General features: G+C 40.2%; 1 long non-coding RNA gene across 1 annotated transcript; it reads right to left on the bottom strand.

The window, feature by feature from the left end:
• Positions 1-5508: 5508 nt before the first annotated feature.
• Positions 5509-6845, bottom strand: LOC110940818. Its single transcript, XR_002593564.2, has 3 exons — positions 6809-6845; positions 6231-6296; positions 5509-5631 (listed from the first exon to the last, which is right to left on the bottom strand). It is a non-coding gene; the product is annotated as an uncharacterized LOC110940818 (long non-coding RNA).
• Between the last annotated feature and the right edge of the window lie 1427 nt (positions 6846-8272).

The following is an 8272-nucleotide window of genomic DNA, read 5'->3' as shown; positions in this document are numbered from 1 at the left end:
TTTCACAACATCATGAGAAATTCAAGTTAAGGGTTTTCACTAATTTTACATACCTTACAATCCTCTTGTGATGAGGATTATGATTTTAGGCTCAAATCTTGATTTTTACTTGGATTAATCCTTCAAGTTGCAAGTTTATTGAGATTCTAGGGTTTGGAATCTCTCCTGGTCGCCCCTCTCTCCCTCTGTTCGATTGATGTCCACCCAAGATGGGTGAGTTTTGGTGTTTTGTTCACTAATTAGTATTCAAGTTTCAATTTTGACAAGTTCAGTCCCTTAACTACCATTTTCTCTAAGTTAAGTGTTTTAACCATATTATAAGTTTATTTCAAGACTAAATTTTTTAACTAGGTTAAGTTCCTAGTTAGTAAATTCTTGTTTATTAATTTCTTTGAATTTTCTAATATGAGGGTTTATATTTTCGGGTGTTACAAGTCCACCCCCCTTAAAAGGGGTTTCGTCCTCGAAACCGAGATTACGTACCAAATAATGTAGGGTGGAGTCGCCGCATTTCTTCCTCGGACTCCCATGTAGTGTCTGACCCTTTTCTGTGCTCCCATTTGACTTTGACTTGTCTTATTATCTTGTTCCTCAAACTTTTCTCCTTACGATCTAAAATCGCAATCGGTTTTACCGCATAGTTGAGGCTGTTATCCACCTCGATGTCATCGTAGTGGATATGAGCAGTTTCGTCGGCCAAACATTTTCGAAGATGTGATACGTGGAATGTGCTATGAATTCCACTCAACTCTTCGGGTAATTCAAGTCGATAAGCCACTTTACCAACCCGTTCAGTGATTCTAAATGGCCCAATAAATCTCGGGCTTAACTTTCCTCTTTTTCTGAATCTAATGATACCCTTCCATGGGGAAACCTTTAGCATGACCATATCGCCAACCTGAAACTCAATTGGCCTATTTCTTTTATCTGCGTATGCCTTTTGCCGGTCTTGAGCCGCTTTCAAGTGTGCCCGAACTATATCAATTTTCGCATTTGTAGCTCGGATTATATCGGTTGGTGCTAGCCCCCGCGGACCCACTTCTCCCCAACATACCGGAGTCCGACACTTTCTGCCATATAATAGCTCATACGGGGCCATTTTAATGCTCGCGTGATAGCTATTGTTATATGCGAATTCGACCAAGGGTAAATGGACATCCCAACTACCCCCAAAGTCAATAATGCAAGCCCGCAGCATATCACCCAATGTTTGTATTGTTCTTTCGCTCTGCCCATCCGTTTGTGGATGGTAAGCAGTGCTAAGGAACAATTTAGTCCCCATCTGTTCTTGGAATTCACGCCAGAATTTCGAAGTAAACCGAGTATCTCTATCTGACACAATGGATATCGGTACCCCATGCCTTGCTATGATTTCATTGGTGTAAACCTCCGACATTTTCTCAGACGTATAAGTCTCACGAATCGGAATAAAGTGAGCACTCTTAGTTAACCTATCCACGACTACCCAAATAGCATCAAAGCCACGACTTGTTTTAGGCAGTTTGGTCAATAGGTCCATCGTAATTTGCTCCCATTTCCAAACCGGGATTTCTAACGGTTGAAGTTTACCATATGGTTTTTGGTGTTCTGCCTTGACTTGTAGGCACGTCAAACATTTCTCCACGTACTTCACCGTGTCCCGCTTCATTCTGGGCCACCAATAGTTTTGCTTCAAGTCATGATACATCTTGGTCGCTCCCGGGTGAATGGAATAACGGGATTTATCAGCTTCATCAAGTAGAAGCTTTTTAACCCCACATGTGTTAGGGACCCAGATTCTATTAAAGCGAGTCTTCAGGCCATGACTGCCTACCTCTAGGTCCTTAACTTGGCCGATAATTCTTTCCCTTTTCCAGTTTTCTGCCTTTACAGCTTCATCTTGTGCTTCTCGAATTCGTTCTAGCAAGCTTGAAGTCACAACCAGTTGCATTGATCGTACCCGTATTGGGGTATAATCCGATTTGCGGCTCAGCGCATCGGCCACTACATTAGCCTTTCCTGGGTGATAACGTATTTCACAATCGTAATCCTTCACCGTTTCCAGCCACCGCCTTTGTCGCATATTTAACTCCTTCTGATCGAAGAAGTATTTCAAACTCTTGTGGTCGGTGAATATGGTGCACTTTACTCCGTACAAGTAGTGCCTCCATATTTTTAATGCAAACACTACCGCCGCCAACTCGAGATCGTGCGTAGGATATTTCTGTTCGTGTACCTTTAATTGCCTCGAGGCATAGGCTATCACCTTGCCCCGTTGCATCAATACACATCCGAGTCCCGATAGTGAAGCATCCGAATAAACCTCCATGTCTTCAACTCCGTCCGGTAGTGTTAGTACCGGAGCTTGAGTTAACTTTTCTTTTAGCGTTTGAAACGCTTTCTCTTGTTCAACACCCCAGATGAATCTTTCTGTCTTTCGGGTCAGCTTGGTTAGTGGTGATGCAATTTTGGAGAAATCTTGAATAAATCTCCTATAGTATCCCGCAAGTCCCAAAAAGCTTCTAATTTCAGAAGGGTTCTTTGGGGAATTCCATTTTGACACCGCCTCGATCTTTGACGGATCCACCAGTACTCCGTCAGCACTTATAATGTGGCCAAGAAATTGTACCTCTCGTAACCAAAAGGCACATTTAGAGAATTTTGCGTATAGCTTCTCTCGTCTAAGGGCTTCTAACACTTCTTGTAGGTGATGTGCGTGTTCAGCTTCACTTTTCGAATATACCAATATATCATCGATAAACACGATAACCGACTTATCCAGCATTGGTTTGCAAACCCGGTTCATGAGGTCCATGAAAGCCGCGGGTGCGTTTGTTAGTCCGAATGACGTCACAAGGAATTCGTAATGTCCGTATCTCGTGCGGAAAGCCGTCTTCGGCACATCTTCTTCTTTGACCCTTAATTGGCGATACCCCGATCTAAGGTCAATTTTGGAAAACCAGTTCGCACCTTGTAGTTGGTCGAATAAATCGTCTATCCTCGGGAGCGGGTATCGATTCTTTATCGTGAGTTTGTTTAACTCCCGATAATCGATACACATGCGCATACTCCCGTCTTTCTTTCTCACGAACAATACCGGTGCGCCCCAAGGAGACACACTCGGCCTTATGAATCCCTTGTCGAGCAGGTCTTGGATTTGGGACATCAGTTCTTGCAATTCTGATGGCGCAAGTCGATACGGGGCTTTTGCTACGGGTTTCACGCCCGGAATCAATTCGATTCCGAACTCTACTTCCCGTTCGGGCGGTATCCCAGGTAAATCTTCCGAAAAAACATCCTCATAATCTCGTACTACCGGTACATCTCCAATCTTTCGTGATTCTTTTTCGGGTTCATTAGCGTATATCATAAATGCCTTGCATCCTTGCTTCATTAGCTTGTGAGCTTTCAACATTGAGCATACTATGGGATTACCTCCTTTTTCGCCATAGATGGTTACGTGTTTCCCGCTCGGAGACGTCAGTTTTATCTCTTTACGGAAGCACACGACCTTTGCATGGTGTCGAGATAGCCAATCCATCCCAACGACGACTTGAAATTCTCCCATCGACATCGGGATTAGATTTATCAAATATTCTTCATGTCAATGCTCAGTTTGCAATTTTCACATACATCGCAAACAATAAAACTTTTATTATTACCTATCTCTACTTCTAAGGGCACATGTAATTTAGTTAGAATAAATGAAGGATGTCGAATAAATCCATATGAAACAAAGGATTTGTTCGAACCCGTATCAAATAACACACGTGCAGGAATCGAGTTTACAGTAAATATACCTGAGACCACGTCAGGTTCAATCTTTGCTTCTGCGGCGGTTAGTTGAAAAGATCTTGCCTTTGCTTTAGGGGCTTCACCCTTCTGTTCCTGCCCACCCTTCTTTTCGACCAATTCCGGGCATTCAGATTTCTTATGACCCGTTCGATAACAATTGTAACAAACCGTTACCTTCTCCGGGCATGATAAAGCTATATGTCCCGTTTTCTTGCATATAGGACAAGCCTTATCCTTGTAATGACATTCGCCTCTATGGCCCTTCCCGCAAATTTTGCAACTCGGTTACCCGCCTTTCGTATCAGATTTCCTTGAGCTCTCACTTGTTCGTGCCTTTTTAGTAGGGCTGGGATTTACATCAGGTGCTCTCCGTTCACCCCTTTCGATACTCTTTTTCAGCTCTATTTCCCTCTCCCGAGCAGCATTTATAATCTCGGTAAGGGTCTCGTATTTGGAAGGGGTGATAAACTCCCTATACTCGGCACTCAACATGTTATGATAGTAGTATATCTTTTGTTCTTCGTTTGTCACAAGATCATCACAAAACTTCATTTTATCCATAAATGTTGCCGTGATCTTGTCTATGGTCTCGTTTTTGTGCCTGAGCTGCATGAATTCTTGCTTGATTTTATTCATAACCGCTTTGGGGCTATGATGCTTCAGAAATGGCGTCTTGAATTCATCCCAAGTCATGACCTTAACAGCTTCAATACCGATCTCTCTCTTCTTGTTATCCCACCAATCTTTTGCTTGATTTCTTAGTTGACCCGTACCATAGGCTACATAGTCATTTACATCACAGTGGGTTCTCTCGAATACCCCTTCGATATCACTTAGCCATCTTTGGCACACTATTGGGTCAACCTCCCCATTGTATATCAGTGGTTTACAAGCCATGAATTCCTTGTATGAACAAGGTTTCCGTCCTCCATGTTTTTCCTTTTCAAGTTTTGAGTCGTCTTCTAATTTCTTGATTCTATCTTCTACTATTGATAGAACTGTGTTTTGAATTCTATCAATGAAGCCTGTCAGACTGTTTTCGATTGCCTTTCCAACCTCTTCGGCAATCGCCTCCCTGACTTGTTCGGTGACTCTTGGCACCGCATCATCATTACCTTTATCAGCCATCTTCGTTTCTGAAATGTTTACACAAGTTGTTAAAACATTCCATTTATAACACATGTTGTTCTTGTTTGATTCTATCAAGTTCATAACTTGATTTAGTCGTTCTTGCTTTTGATTCAATCAAGTTCACAACTTGATTTGATCGTTCTTGCTGTTGATTCAATCAAGTTCACAACTTGATTTGATCGTTCTTGCTGTTGATTCAATCAAGTTCACAACTTGATTTGATCGTTCTTGCTGTTGATTCAATCAAGTTCACAACTTGATTCAATCGTTCTTGCTATTGATTCAATCAAGTTCACAACTTGATTTGATCGTTCTTGCTGTTGATTCAGCTTACTTGCTCTTTTCATGCATATTTGTTCATTTCTCATTCTTTACGTAATATAAGATTTATTTACTGAAATTAGTTCTTACCGGATGGTCGATCAAGCTTGAACCGAACACTTATTGACAACCTGGCTCTGATACCAACTTGTTACACCCTTATATTTATACTAGAACTAATAGCTAATTTATACCAAAAGATAGTAGTTTAACATAAGTTTCAAAAATATTACACTTCTTAGTCTACTAAGGACTAAGGTAGAACGTACTAAGTGTGTTTAAGAATTTGTTTACAACCAAAGAACAACAATTTAACAAGTTCAAACATAGCGGAAGCTTCGAAGTGGAGCGTTCGGTTCATCCTCAAAATCACTTGATCGCCATCCTTGTGACCCACCTAATTACCTATGATCAACCAATAAATCATTAGCTTTGATGTTTGTAAATAATAAGATATCAAGGTTTAACATCGTATTGAGAATAGCAAAAATATAAAAGTTTTCCAGGCTCCACCGTAACTTACGGTGCCACCGTAAGTTACGGTGAGTGCTGGAAATTCTTGGATCCACCGTAATACAGTAGAGAACCACCGTAAATCAAAACCCTCTACCGTAAATTACGGTGACACCGTAATTTACGGTAGCACCTGGGAATTCATGTTTTTGTTTGGTTTGAGCATTTCAACCAAAATCCCAACTCTCGGGTTTCAACATTCTGCATTATCAATGTAGTAAAGGTCTAATATTTCTAGTACATCATAATATAACCACTACATACATCAATTTATCATGTTTGGAATGTAGATCATGTTTACTTGATTATTTGACCCGTTTGGCTTGCCTACGGAATTCCTTCCTTTATGACAACTACCAACGAGTTAAATTCGTTATTCAAACAAGTATTCAATACAACAATGCCTTCGCTTCAATTCAAAATAACTAGAAACTTTGATAATCAACTACAATGATCTAATGTCACATAATGTAACGAGTCATGTTACATACCTTGGCGCACGCCCTTCAAACGAGAATCACCACCGGCTTGTCCGCTCGACGTCCCGGTATCTTGTCCTATAGAGTTCATTTACAAGACATGTTTAGAACCCTCTTAGACATCATTTCGCATAATATACCGAAACATCTTAATTAAGCGTTAAAGCTTCAAATTTCTATTTGTCAGCCTTCTTTGAGGCATTTCCACAAACATCAAGAGGGCAGAATTTCTATATTATTCATATTCATGTTTATGGATTGCTAGTAGTTGACTTAACTTCAATTAAGCCATCATATATCATGTAAACATCACATCTTTTCTGGAACTATCTTCTAAGGTCGAATTTTACTAGAATAACCACTAAGAACCCTAGAATTCATCATCATCTTGTAAAACCCACAACCCACCTTCAAGGTGTTCATGGATTTTTCTGAATTTGGTCATGATTTCACATGTAATTGGTTGAGTCTAACCTCTAAACACCAAATCAATTCTAAACTAACCAAATAACACTCATGCAACATCAATTTTCCAGATTTCACAACATCATGAGAAATTCAAGTTAAGGGTTTTCACTAATTTTACATACCTTACAATCCTCTTGTGATGAGGATTATGATTTTAGGCTCAAATCTTGATTTTTACTTGGATTAATCCTTCAAGTTGCAAGTTTATTGAGATTCTAGGGTTTGGAATCTCTCCTGGTCGCCCCTCTCTCCCTCTGTTCGATCGATGTCCACCCAAGATGGGTGAGTTTTGGTGTTTTGTTCACTAATTAGTATTCAAGTTTCAATTTTGACAAGTTCAGTCCCTTAACTACCATTTTCTCTAAGTTAAGTGTTTTAACCATATTATAAGTTTATTTCAAGACTAAATTTTTTAACTAGGTTAAGTTCCTAGTTAGTAAATTCTTGTTTATTAATTTCTTTGAATTTTCTAATATGAGGGTTTATATTTTCGGGTGTTACATGGGAGGTAACACTTTTAATAATTCTCTTAGCACTAACCATGGATTCATGCAGGATACAGGTATCAATCATGCTATGGCCAGAGAACTACAAAAACTGAAGGATATGATATCAATTGTTCCAGGGGTAGTCAAACCTATCCCGGAGATTGTAGAAGGAAGCCGAATTGGAAGTCCAACAGCTGGATGAAACCAAGGATCCTTGGATACTACATACTGACGGATCCTCAAATGTTAAAGGCACAGGGCTTGGTATACTACTAAAATCGCCACAGGGGGACATAATACCCCATTCCATAGCTTGTGAGTTCCAAGCCACTAATACTGAGGCTGAATATGAAGCCTTAATCGCTGGCTTACAAATTACTAAGCATATAGGGATCAGGTATCTTGAGGTATACGTGGATTCATTGTTAATCACTAATCACTTTAATGGATCCTATGTTGTTAAAGGTGAAAAACTAACCAAATATTTAGAGATAGTCAAAGAATTGGCACTCTCCCTTGTTTCCTTCAGTTTGACACAGGTACCAAGGGAGGAAAATACAGAAGCTGATGCATTGGCCAATCTAGGATCATCTTTGAAGATCCCAGAGGATATAAGTATCCCCATCATCCATATCCTGGCTCCTGCTATTGAAAATCAGGTGGCCATGGAAATAGAAGAGGATACTGCAATGATCCCTACTGAGGATACTCAATCTTATTCAGGATCATGGATCTCACCAATCATGAGATACTTACAACATGGGGAGATTCCTATGGGAGAAAATCCTAGGGCTTTCAGGATTAAGGTATCTCAATTCACAATCTTAAATAATGTGCTATATAAGCGATCTCTTGCAGGACCATATTTAAGATGTATCGAGGATCCTAAAGTTCAAGAAGTGTTAAAAGACTTCCATGAAGGAGATTGTGGAAACCACACTGGGGGCAGGGCATTGTTCTCAAGGATCTTAAGGACAGGATATTACTGGCCAACTATGAAAAGGGATGCTGTGGAGTATGCTAAGAAGTGTGATCCTTGTCAAAGACACAGCAATATCCTTCATCAGCCGGCTGAATTTCTACATCCTATACCATCCT

This window comes from Helianthus annuus, chromosome 16 (genome assembly GCF_002127325.2).
Source record: "Helianthus annuus cultivar XRQ/B chromosome 16, HanXRQr2.0-SUNRISE, whole genome shotgun sequence".
Taxonomy (NCBI): Eukaryota; Viridiplantae; Streptophyta; class Magnoliopsida; order Asterales; family Asteraceae; genus Helianthus; species Helianthus annuus.
Note: the sequence above shows the minus strand (reverse complement) of the source record. Positions and strands in the feature narration are given on the sequence as shown.